The following is a 13,594-nucleotide window of genomic DNA, read 5'->3' on the forward strand; positions in this document are numbered from 1 at the left end:
AGTCTGCAGGACTGTGGGGAGCTGCCTGAAGTAGGGGTGCTGCCTGCTGTTCCAGAGCAGGCCAAGAGGAGTGCCCCACCCCTCTGCTGCCCTCTAGAGAGCACACAGGTCTTTGGGGCAAAGTGGGGGCTTCTGATCACTGTCCACTCTTCAGAGAACTGAGACCCACACGTCTTTATAAGACTATCTGAATGCTGTGACCCTCTGTCCAGAAGACAATTGTTGTTGATTAGGTCAAATCTATTACCATTTGTGTTCTTTTAAACCGCTCTCCAGTAACATAAAGAGAGCTTTTTAGACTTCATTGGTGAGTTTAAAACATAAGTAGTTGGGAACAAACCTGCAGACTGCAGGCACCCGTTTTGAAGGTTCTCCTCTCCTTTCCTGCTCTGAGAAGCTTTGGCTCAGAAGAGCCTTGGGAGAAAGCCAGATTCTCAGGTGCCAGTGACATGGTGGTCACGTGGTTCTGAGGTCTTCACCTATGTGGCGGAGCCCTACCCTTTGCTGTCTGTGCCATTTGGGATGTTTGTACACCTTGGATTTCTTATTTTACAGTCGCAGGCGTAAATTTTCCTTTCTTTCTCCTGTTGGTCGTTGCTGGCTGTGATTAATGGTGCCCAGTGGTCACGGATGATTCGCTCCTGGGGTTGTGAGGATGCTTAAAACACTTTTAAGAAATGTGTACCTCACAGCTGTGTGTGTGCGTCTGGAGGGCAGCCCTGGTGCATGCTCCTCTGGGCCGTGCATACTTTGCTCAACTCTCTTCTTTCCTATGCAGCCGACTCCTTGGCTGGGCGTGAACATGGACCCCAGAGGGCCTCCAGCCCTGGCTGTGCTGTGTGTTGGCAGCCATGGGCTGTGCTCTCTCAGAGCTACATGGGAGGCGTAGGTACTGGAAAGACCACCAAACTTTTCACCAGCCTGAGTGTTCCTTGGGGAAACCACCCTGGCTGGGGAGCATGTGGGATGGGCAGTGGGGGAACGTACTTCCATGGGTATAATGGGAGCATTTCAAATTCAGCAGAGCCCCAGAGGCGTTTCCATTTTACCGTAAATTCATCATGAAAGACACAAATTATCAGCAAATCTGGTGTTGGCATTTACCAGAGCACCGTAACTCTCACAGTTCCGTAGGAAGTGCCAGGTGGACATTCCCAAAGCTGCCTTAAAAGAAGGAGGTGTGCTTGCCATTGCCCCAGCTCCTGCTCCCAAGTTCCCACACCTTGGCATTTCTGGGTCTGCAGAGGTCCCTAATGTTGAGCCAAGCTGGTCCAAGGTACCTTTGCCTTGTTCCTGGACTTACCCAGAACAACGCATGAAAAGCAGCATCACTGAGAATCAGAAACCCAGTGTATAGCAGCATCTCAGCAAAATCACCCGACGCTCAGGGGAGCAGGTCATGGTGGTGGAAGCTGTGGCCACTGTCTTAGATAGAAGCTGCAGCCACTGTCTTAGGTGCCACTTTTCTGAAAAAGGCACGTCAACATTTCAGTGTTCTCAGTCTCATGAAGTTTCCCTTATGCAAAAAACAAACAAAAATAAAGTAAAAACCCTGAAATGCTGTTCATCTCTAAGTGGTGGGGTTGGAACAGACGAGTGCACGTAACCTTGACCTCTCAGAGCAGCTGAGGCAGGGGTTGTTTGGGGCCGACGCGCAGCTCCGGCTAGCTGGGGCTTGAGACAGGCGTCTCCCAGGTGGTTCATTTGCTCCACGACAGAATAAAAGGTCCTGTGCTATAGCAACTCTGGAGCCTGCAGCCTGATCCACGTGTAGGTTCTCTAGATTCCCTAGGCCATGGAGTAGTACGGAACAGACGTACCGTCTTGCACTAAAGGGCACTGCTGATGAGTGCCACATTCCTCGTCCTCCTTCAAAGCAGTGCATGGCACATGCTGAAGTGAATGCTCATGTTGACTTGCAAAACAGATAGTATTTACTTACCTAGAGTAAAACAATTTAACTACCTAAATATTCAGTAGCATATTTTGCTTCTTAATTATGCAAACATTCAGGCAAATACATTTTTATTTGTGTACCCAAGCATATAGCATGGCAGCAAGAAATGACTCCAACATTGTAAATATGTCAATAATTCAAGTGCTTCCCAGGAAAGAATGCAGGACTCCTGAAGCCTGATGGCACCAGTCAATGCACGAGTTCACATGGATGTTGCTGACCTTGATAAGAAAATCTGCAGACTTCCTGGAATCAATTGGCATAGAAAGTTCAGAAGAACAACCATTTGTCTCTCAAAATAATGTAAAAATTAAAATAATCCCAGTGCACAATGAATTCTTGAATTACGTCCTTCTTTCACTTACGTATTTGATATTCTAATGAGACCATGTAATGAGTTTTTTCTTAAAGTTAATCTGCCTGGTGTCTTTTACTATATATTTGGGTGATGTACTTTTTTTATCTTCGTCTCCTGTGACAATATGAAAAATTCAGGTGTGTTTTTAGGAAACAACTCATGGGTCCTCATTTTGTGTCTTGTGTGGCGGTGCCGAGTTGGGTGCGCTTTGCTCTGATGGTGACCCTCCCTCCCTTCTCAGGCTCTTGCAGCCTGGTTTGGAGGGCAGTCTGTGCTCTAAGGGAAATGTGTCACTTCACACCTTGCCCTCGAGCTCCGTCTGCTCTGACCTGGTCTCAGGGGCCTGGCGTGCAAACAAGCTGTGGGTCGGCTTGGCCGACAGACGGAGCCATGGGTGCTGCTGGCAAGGCCTCTCACGGGATCTCCTGGGCTTGGTGTGGTGGGAAAAGTGTCGCTGCTGTGAGCGGGATGGCGAGACTGGGATTAGGGTTGGGGTGAGACTCCCCTGTGTGTTCCTTAATATTTGGTAAAGCCACCTATGGAAGAGGAAGGACATTGACTCAAACCCTATTTTCTTCTCTTTTCTGGAGTGAATATGAGCATCTAGATGGCTGAAATCCAACTTTGTGAAATGGAAGGAAACCATATGCTTCCTGTGCTATGTGGGAATGTGAAGAGAGTGAGGTGGAGAGCTGGCAGTTAACTGATGGAGCACTTTTATGTAACTGGAAAACTAATGAGTCTTCTTGGTGCAATATTACATGTAGTAATTAAGAATTCAGAAAAGTATGGAACTTAACCAGTCTTTACTTTGGGTTTAAATATAGTCTTACTGAAGAATGAAAAGTCCTCCCTAGACCACACTTTCTGCCAGACGGGTCTCCACGTAAGTGCCACCATGGATCCTCTTCACCTGACAGATACGGTGCACAGCTTCCTAGAAGACACCATAGAGCCATGCCAAGTGAGCCTCAGTGTCCCTGTCAGCCCTACCTCACCCCCTACCATGACCCCCATGCACCTACATCCTTACCTCGCTACAGTTGACACCACAGATTCACATCCTTACCTCACCCTCTACGGTTGACCCCCTATGGTTGGAGCCTCACCTTACACCCTACAGTTGACACCACAGATTCACATCCTTACCTCACCCTCTACGGTTGACCCCCTATGGTTGGAGCCTCACCTCACACCCTACAGTTGACCCCCATAGAGTTGGAGCCTCACCTCACACCCTACAGTTGACCCCCATAAAGTTGGAACCTCACCTCACACCCTACAGTTGACCCCCATAGAGTTGGAGCCTCACCTCACACCCTACAGTTGACCCCCATAGAGTTGGAGCCTCACCTCACACCCTACAGTTGACCCCCATAGAGTTGGAGCCTCACCTCACACCCTACAGTTGACCCCCATAGAGTTGGAGCCTCACCTCACACCCTACAGTTGACCCCCATAGAGTTGGAGCCTCACCTCACACCCTACAGTTGACCCCCATAGAGTTGGAGCCTCACCTCACACCCTACAGTTGACCCCCATAGAGTTGGAGCCTCACCTCACACCCTACAGTTGACCCCCATAGAGTTGGAGCCTCACCTCACACCCTACAGTTGACCCCCATAGAGTTGGAACCTCACCTCACACCCTACAGTTGACCCCCATAGAGTTGGAGCCTCACCTCACACCCTACGGTTGACCCCCATAGAGTTGGAGCCTCACCTCACACCCTACGGTTGACCCCCATAGAGTTGGAGCCTCACCTCACACCCTACGGTTGACCCCCATAGAGTTGGAGCCTCACCTCACACCCTACGGTTGACCCCCATAGAGTTGGAGCCTCACCTCACACCCTACGGTTGACCCCCATAGAGTTGGAGCCTCACCTCACACCCTACGGTTGACCCCCATAGAGTTGGAGCCTCACCTCACACCCTACGGTTGACCCCCATAGAGTTGGAGCCTCACCTCACACCCTACGGTTGACCCCCATAGAGTTGGAGCCTCACCTCACACCCTACGGTTGACCCCCATAGAGTTGGAACCTCACCTCACACCCTACGGTTGACCCCCATAGAGTTGGAGCCTCACCTCACACCCTACAGTTGACCCCCATAGAGTTGGAGCCTCACCTCACACCCTACGGTTGACCCCCATAGAGTTGGAGCCTCACCTCACACCCTACGGTTGACCCCCATAGAGTTGGAGCCTCACCTCACACCCTACGGTTGACCCCCATAGAGTTGGAGCCTCACCTCACACCCTACGGTTGACCCCCATAGAGTTGGAGCCTCACCTCACACCCTACGGTTGACCCCCATAGAGTTGGAGCCTCACCTCACACCCTACGGTTGACCCCCATAGAGTTGGAGCCTCACCTCACACCCTACGGTTGACCCCCATAGAGTTGGAGCCTCACCTCACACCCTACGGTTGACCCCCATAGAGTTGGAGCCTCACCTCACACCCTACGGTTGACCCCCATAGAGTTGGAGCCTCACCTCACACCCTACGGTTGACCCCCATAGAGTTGGAGCCTCACCTCACACCCTACGGTTGACCCCCATAGAGTTGGAGCCTCACCTCACACCCTACGGTTGACCCCCATAGAGTTGGAACCTCACCTCACACCCTACGGTTGACCCCCATAGAGTTGGAGCCTCACCTCACACCCTACGGTTGACCCCCATAGAGTTGGAGCCTCACCTCACACCCTACGGTTGACCCCCATAGAGTTGGAGCCTCACCTCACACCCTACAGTTGACCCCCATAGAGTTGGAACCTCACCTCACACCCTACGGTTGACCCCCTATGGTTGGAGCCTCACCTCACACCCTACAGTTGACCCCCATAGAGTTGGAGCCTCACCTCACACCCTACAGTTGACCCCCATAGAGTTGGAGCCTCACCTCACACCCTACAGTTGACCCCCACAGAGTTGGAGCCTCACCTCACACCCTACAGTTGACCCCCATAGAGTTGGAGCCTCACCTCACACCCTACGGTTGACCCCCATAGAGTTGGAGCCTCACCTCACACCCTACGGTTGACCCCCATAGAGTTGGAGCCTCACCTCACACCCTACGGTTGACCCCCATAGAGTTGGAGCCTCATCTCACACCCTACAGTTGACCCCCATAGAGTTGGAGCCTCACCTCACACCCTACAGTTGACCCCCATAGAGTTGGAGCCTCACCTCACACCCTACAGTTGACCCCCATAGAGTTGGAGCCTCACCTCACACCCTACAGTTGACCCCCATAGAGTTGGAGCCTCACCTCACACCCTACGGTTGACCCCCATAGAGTTGGAGCCTCACCTCACACCCTACGGTTGACCCCCTATGATTGGAGCCTCACCTCACACCCTACAGTTGACCCCCATAGAGTTGGAGCCTCACCTCACACCCTACAGTTGACCCCCATAGAGTTGGAACCTTACCTCACCCTCTACGGTTGACCCCCATAGAGTTGGAACCTTACCTCACACCCTACAGTTGACCCCCATAGAGTTGGAGCCTCACCTCACACCCTACGGTTGACCCCTACATGCGGCTTCACCTCCCATGGTTTCAGGGACTCATAGTCACTGGACTTTGTAATACCAAGTGGAAAACCCAAGGAATAAGCAACTCATTGGTTTAAAATTGCTTGCCTTCTGAGTAATGTTGTGGTGCTCTGCACTGTCCTGCCCAGGACATGACATCCCTTTCTCCAGCATAGCCACGGTCAGTCACTTAGAGCCATCCTGGCTCTCAGATTGTTGGGCAGCACAGAACCAACAGGTTCTGTGTAGGTTCCAGTAACCCTTATTTTCCCTACAATGGCCCAGAGCACAGAGTGTGCTGTTGTCAATTCAGTGTGCCCAAGAGAAGTCACAGTGCTCCAGGTGGAAAGGAAAGTCCTCAACTGAACAGGGAAGGGAAGCCCTGCACCCTGAAGTTGCCGAGACCCTCGTGGGAACGAGAATCTGCACAGCTCCGGCATGCCTGGGGTCTGAGGGTGGCTTCCTGTGTACAGAGTGGACTCACAGTGACTGAGACCTGAATGGAACCCCGGGACGGTGAGGCCTGCAGGAACAGAAGGGGGAAGCCTCACAACACTGGGTGTGGCAGTGCTTTCTCCATGTGACACCAGGCAGCAGAAGCAAACAGTCTTCTTCTAGAAATATATAAGCTTACGTTGAAATTTCAAGAACATTGCAATTGCTGGCTGTGGTGGCACACACCTGTGAGCTCAGTGGCTATGGAGGCTGAGGCAAGAGGGTCACAATATCAAAGCCAGCCTCAGCAACTTGGTGAGGCCCTAAGCAACTCAGTGAGACCCTGCCAAAATAAAAAGTATTGGAGGAGTGGCTCAGTGGTTAAGCACCCCTGGGTTCAATCCCCATACCCGACCCAAAAAATGAATATTGCAAATTAAGAATTCAAAAGATTTTCCCAGGGCTTATGTATTATAGGCATAGTCTTGATTTTGTGTGTGTGTGTGTGTGTGTGTGTGTGTGTAAATGAAATAAATGGAAAATGGTGACTTTCTAAATATCTGACATATTCAGTACTTCTTTAAAGAAATGGTCTATGACTTACATGTAAGAACATATGGTTCTTACTTATATTAATTTTCATAGTTAATGACCACATTAAAGCTAGTGTTCAATTAGACTACACTTAGCTGAGTTAATAGTACATACTGTTTCCAACTTTGACCGAAATTGTTGAATTTGAGATGAATGTCAACAGGGTTAACAGAGACAAATCTTCAAATATTATTTAAATATTGAATGCATAGCATATTTTCAATCTCTTATCTACATATGTATATATGTTATAAAATTAACACTTTAAGCTTGTTTTATGCATTATTTGCTATTATATGAGAATTTAAAATAAACATATAAAATTGAGATGAATAGTACATTACCAAGTTTCATGTTTTGTCAGACATAAATAATCAATTGCAGATGTAAAATATATATACTTCTGTATACTTCTGCTTTCTTTTTTTTTAAAATATTTTGTTTATTTAGTTGTAGTTGGAGACAATATCTTTATTTTATTTTTATGTGGTGCTGAGGATTGAACCCAGGACCTCGCACATGCTAGGCGAGCCTCTACCATTGAGCCACAACCCCGGCCCTACTTCCGCTTTCTTAAACTTCCTAAGAAAGCTGTGTAACAAGGTACAGTGTAGCAAATCACTGACAATTTAGTTGTAAAGTATACTTTAGCTGATCCCCACAGCAATGGAAGTCTGCAGTTTTCTTACTTGGACGGGACTGAGGAAAGAGGCAGGGAGAAGGTCAAAGAAAGGAAGTGCCTGGATCACCCATGGCTTTGTAAAGATGATGCCTGTGACATCACCTATTAGTGGGATGACGTCAGCCTCCATAACAGTGAAGTGGAGGATGGTATCTGATCACCAAATTCTTTACAATAAATAAATCAGTACATGCCTATACCTCTGCAAAGGATGCCTGACACGGAACCGGAGTTCAAGAAATGACCTTGCTCTAGCGTGTTGGTCAGCAGAATAGCTCAGGTAAGCCACTTACAAGGAAAGGTTCACTGTGGCTCCTGTCTTCGGAGGTTCCGTCCATGGCATATGGATGTGTTGCTTTAGGGCCTGAAACAAGGCAGGACATCATGGAGCAGGAGATAGCACAAAGCTGCTCACCTCATGGGGACGGGAAGCAAATGAGAAAGAGAAGAGGATCTGGGTCCCAGGGTCCCTTAAAGACAAGTCCTACAGACCTGGCTTCCTCCCATCAGGCTCCACCCCATTCAGGGCATGCCTCCACTTCCTCCCATAGGACCCCACCCCCTGAAGGACACAGCCCCAGTGACCTCACTTCCTCCCATAGGGCCCCACCCCCTGAAGGACACAGCCCCAGTGACCTCACTTCCTCCCATAGGGCCCCACCCCCTGAAGGACACAGCCCCAGTGACCTCACTTTCTCCCACCAGGCCCCACCCCCTGAAGGACACAGCCCCAGTGACCTCACTTCCTCCCATAGGGCCCCACCCCCTGAAGGACACAGCCCCAGTGACCTCACTTCCTCCCATAGGGCCCCACCCCCTGAAGGACACAGCCCCAGTGACCTCACTTCCTCCCATAGGGCCCCACCCCCTGAAGGACACAGCCCCAGTGACCTCACTTCCTCCCATAGGGCCCCACCCCCTGAAGGACACAGCCCCAGTGACCTCACTTCCTCCCATAGGGCCCCACCCCCTGAAGGACACAGCCCCAGTGACCTCACTTCCTCCCATAGGGCCCCACCTCCTGAAGGGCATGCCTCCCAGTGACCTCACCTTTTCTCACCAGGCCCCATCCCCTGAAGGACACAGTCCCAGTGACCTCACTTCCTCCCATAGGGCCCCACCCCCTGAAGGACACAGCCCCAGTGACCTCACTTCCTCCCATAGGGCCCCACGTCCTGAAGGGCATGCCTCCCAGTGACCTCACCTTTTCTCACCAGGCCCCATCCCCTGAAGGACACAGTCCCAGTGACCTCACTTCCTCCCATAGGGCCCCACCCCCTGAAGGACACAGCCCCAGTGACCTCACTTCCTCCCATAGGGCCCCACCTCCTGAAGGGCATGCCTCCCAGTGACCTCACCTTTTCTCACCAGGCCCCACCCCCTGAAGGACACAGCCCCAGTGACCTCACTTCCTCCCATAGGGCCCCACCCCCTGAAGGACACAGCCCCAGTGACCTCACTTCCTCCCATAGGGCCCCACCTCCTGAAGGGCATGCCTCCCAGTGACCTCACCTTTTCTCACCAGGCCCCATCCCCTGAAGGACACAGTCCCAGTGACCTCACTTCCTCCCATAGGGCCCCACCCCCTGAAGGACACAGCCCCAGTGACCTCACTTCCTCCCATAGGGCCCCACCTCCTGAAGGGCATGCCTCCCAGTGACCTCACCTTTTCTCACCAGGCCCCACCCCCTGAAGGACACAGCCCCAGTGACCTCACTTCCTCCCATAGGGCCCCACCCCCTGAAGGACACAGCCCCAGTGACCTCACTTCCTCCCATAGGGCCCCATCCCCTGAAGGACACAGCCCCAGTGACCTCACTTCCTCCCATAGGGCCCCACCCCCTGAAGGACACAGCCCCAGTGACCTCACTTCCTCCCATAGGGCCCCACCTCCTGAAGGGCATGCCTCCCAGTGACCTCACCTTTTCTCACCAGGCCCCATCCCCTGAAGGACACAGTCCCAGTGACCTCACTTCCTCCCATAGGGCCCCACCCCCTGAAGGACACAGCCCCAGTGACCTCACTTCCTCCCATAGGGCCCCACCTCCTGAAGGGCATGCCTCCCAGTGACCTCACCTTTTCTCACCAGGCCCCACCCCCTGAAGGACACAGCCCCAGTGACCTCACTTCCTCCCATAGGGCCCCACCCCCTGAAGGACACAGCCCCAGTGACCTCACTTCCTCCCATAGGGCCCCACCTCCTGAAGGGCATGCCTCCCAGTGACCTCACCTTTTCTCACCAGGCCCCATCCCCTGAAGGACACAGTCCCAGTGACCTCACTTTCTCCTACCAGGCCCCATCCCTGAAAGTTCCACCCCTCCTGGGAGCACCAGGCTGGGGACCAGGACCTCCATATGTGGGCCTTTTGGGACTTTAAAGACCTAAAGGGCAGCACTATGGTGCTGCCGCTTCTCTGTATAATGCCCTCATCATTCTGTATCTGCTACTGAGAAACCTCGGTCACTCCTCGTCACTCCAACTTGTACCTTCAAGCAAAGCTGTCACAAGCCAAATTTGGGTTTTAATTTCCAGACCGTTGACAGTCACATAGATAGAAGCATCTCCTTTGGGAGTGTTTTTGAAAATTCTTAAACACTATGCCTAATACATATTTAATTTATGATATATTAAATAAACATTAATAACTTCAACATATTTACAATGATACTTATTCTTGTAACTCAACATTTAAAAATGTTTTGGTAATATATTTTTTATGGTATTCAAACTTACATTTTACTCTTTAAAATTTATCCTAGAGCTGAAGATGTAGCTCAGTGGTACAGCATGTGCCTAACAAATTTTGAAGCCCGGGACTTAAAATTAACAAGTTAATCAAAAACTTAATCTTATCAATAATCAAGCTTGATTTTTATATAACTTTAGCTGTCTACTTCTTCATTAACAAAATATAGTAGTAGCATACAAATGTTTAAAATAAGGGGAAAACCTTATATTATTCATATTTCAAATGATAAAACTCATTTAAAATGAAATTCTGCTATAAGTACCCAAAACTGGTTTTTAATAATTTAATTCCCTTGAAAATTATGAATTCAAGCAAGTATGTACACATGAACACAAACACATCTTTCTTGTTTAGACACATTGTAAGAAAAGGCAGGAATGCTCTGAGAAAATCGAAAATATGTAATTCACTCATTATGGCTGAAATAAGCTGGTACTTTGAAGGAAAAAAGGTCAAATGATATACTGAGATGAAAACAAGTTTATATTTTTGAAAAATAACAGAGCAGAACATTTTTTATTCATATAATAATTCTTTGGGATAGTTTAGGCTTTCTGTTTGCCCTGTAGAAAGTCCAATATTATGATATTTCCTAATGTAGGCTATTTAATAATACAGAATACTTCTTAATACAGAACCAATAAAATTTGTAGACAAATTACTGCAAAGACAGATCCTGAAATGCACTGGGAAAAGAAGATGAATGCTTTGATTGTTTCCATTTTGTTCACTTGTAATGAGCTTTGTGCCACACAAGGTGATACTTTGAGTGACTGCAGTGTGTTGGACAGGTGGACTGATGCACACTGGACCCACCACAGACATGGTGCACTCGTGAGAAAGGCCCCTGTGTTCGGACCAGCAGAGTAGGAGGGCAGGTTGGCACCTCTGGAAAGGCTGGTTCCTCGGGTCCTCCTTGGTCTTGCTGTCGGTAGAGGCTCCAGGAGCATGGATTTGTTTCCCTGTCAAATTGGATGTGTTCCTGCAGCAGGCCAGAATGTGCCCTCCTTCCTTGCTGACCTCCTGGGGTGTCTGAGTGATCAAACACCTCACCTTCCTCTAGCGGGCAAGCACCTCCTGGGAAATGAATGGCACGTGCACCTTATATCTCTGTTGTTTATTATTGTGATGGTTTGGGATGGAATCTTCTAGACCAAGTTGCCTGACCTTAGCTTCTCTCTCCACAGCCTCCTGTGGTAGACCGTTACACATGACTCCCATGCTCCTGGTGCATGAGTGAGCGAGACCAGAAAGAACCTCCCTCCCCATCTACAGAATCATGGAAAGAACTTCATCATGACTACCTGAAACTCCCACATTGGGGTGAGAGACAAAGTAAGAGACACATAGAGCACATAGTACATAGGGAGAGGTTTCTACCTTAACAAAATCCTAAAATATATGCTGCTGGCTTTGGGAACAGCCATCAGGTATAAGCTAGAAAACATCATGAAGCAATTTGCATGACTGTCCTACAGTAAAGTGAAAGATAGAAATAGCACATAATGAAGTTGTGGACTTAGCCAAAGCTCTTCCAAAGGCTGGAGTGGCTGTTGATTTCGCATAGCTGTGCAGGATGAAGAATGGGAGTCAGGACGGAACTTAACAGATTCTGAAATAAGAATGCATAGGGAAGTTAGATGAGGGCTGTGGTCTGTAGAAGCCCTGATTGGGACTTGGGGAGGTTGAAGGCAGTCCTAGAGACCTGCCATCCCAGTAGACAAATGTATTCTGGAATGCTAGGAGTGTGTCCACAACATCCCATGCAGAGAAGGAAACCTGGCTCACAGCGAGTCATTCAAGTGGCAATGGAGCACAGAGTAAGCCCTGCTTAGAGTCATTAGGTACCCCCTGCATTAGGTACCATCTGCATGAAGTAAAAGGGGCCTAGGCAGTACAAAATGAGCACGTGTTGGAAGATGTTCCTTGAGCAGTAAGAACACGGGAAAACTGGTCAGCTTTTTGAGTCATGCAGATGGGTCACTTCCTAAGAAAGAGGAAGGCTCTCTCCGCAGAAGGAGTAAGGAGAGAGCCTCTGCTATGGAGCAGAATGGGCTCTGCTCACGGAAAGTTCTGGGGCTTTAATGGAAGCTCTGGAAGTACCAGTCTGCCACAGTCCGGCTGCAGCAAACTAACTGGGGGGTGACGAGCAACTTGTGTACATTGATACAGCAGGAGTGGGAGCCCATCGAAAATCCAGAAGAAGTATCAACTGTAACATGCAAATATTTTAATTTCCCAAATTCTGGCAAGTGTGTGACGTCCATCTGCCAAATACGGTTAGGTATCAGTCCTCTAGGATTGACTCCAAGATTAACTTGTGGTAAAAAGGTCACAATTTTGACATTGTTTTATTATTTGTCTAGCTTGTTCCTTAGTTATTTTAAAATGCTTTTGTAAAGTATTAGCATTGACATGGAACCTTTTATGAAAATTTGTAGCTTTTTCTAGTGTAGAGAAAATATGTATGTCATGTGTAGTTTTATTTGCTAAATCATTGCCCAAACTAAGGGCTCCAGGCAATCCTGTATGTGCCCTGATATGTCCTATAAAGAATGGATCTTTTCTGTCCCAGATTAGACTTTGTATAGTGGAAAACAAAGAGAAAACAGTAGAGGAAGGGGAAATCCTACCAGCATCTTCAAGAGATACTATAGCATTAACTATATATTGACTATCAGAAAATAAATTAAATACAGAATCTTTAAACATCACAAAAGCTTGTAAAACTGCATTAAGCTCTACCTTTTGAGCTGATTGTTTGGGTACTAAAAATGTAAAAGTTTGATCGGGGTAACTACTGCTGCTGTACCATTATTTGACCCATCAGTGAATACATTTGGAGCATTCATGATAGGTGTTTTTCTTGTCATTTTTGGAAAAACTACAGGATGCGAAGACCAAAAAGACAATAAAGGATTAGATGGTAAGTGGTTATCAAATGAAACATTAGATTTACACATGATTATTACCCAAGTATTTAACTCATTAGCTAACTCATCAATTTGATCCATAGTATATGGAGTAATAATTTTATTGGGAGAAATTCCAAACACTCCCTTTGCTGCTTTTATTCCTTTGAGTATTAATTGTCCTACAGCCTCAGGATACCTAGTAAGAGTAGTGTTAGGAGAATAAGATAAATGTATCTACAATAATGGACCTTCTTGCCAAAATACTCCTGTAGGAATATTTTTTGTTGGTATTACAATAAATAATAAAGGCAAACTTATATCAATTTTATCCAAATGCATATTTTCCATATATGTTT

The 13,594-nt window shown here is 48.3% G+C and overlaps 1 long non-coding RNA gene across 1 annotated transcript; it reads right to left on the reverse strand.

Annotated features, from left to right (window-relative positions):
• Window positions 1-2,042: 2,042 nt before the first annotated feature.
• Window positions 2,043-8,049, reverse strand: LOC143642041 (uncharacterized). Its single transcript, XR_013155573.1, has 3 exons — window positions 7,867-8,049; window positions 3,149-3,252; window positions 2,043-2,203 (listed from the first exon to the last, which is right to left on the reverse strand). It is a non-coding gene; the product is annotated as an uncharacterized LOC143642041 (long non-coding RNA).
• Between the last annotated feature and the right edge of the window lie 5,545 nt (window positions 8,050-13,594).

The sequence above is a fragment of the Callospermophilus lateralis genome, chromosome 8 (assembly GCF_048772815.1).
Source record: "Callospermophilus lateralis isolate mCalLat2 chromosome 8, mCalLat2.hap1, whole genome shotgun sequence".
NCBI classification, from domain to species: domain Eukaryota; kingdom Metazoa; phylum Chordata; class Mammalia; order Rodentia; family Sciuridae; genus Callospermophilus; species Callospermophilus lateralis.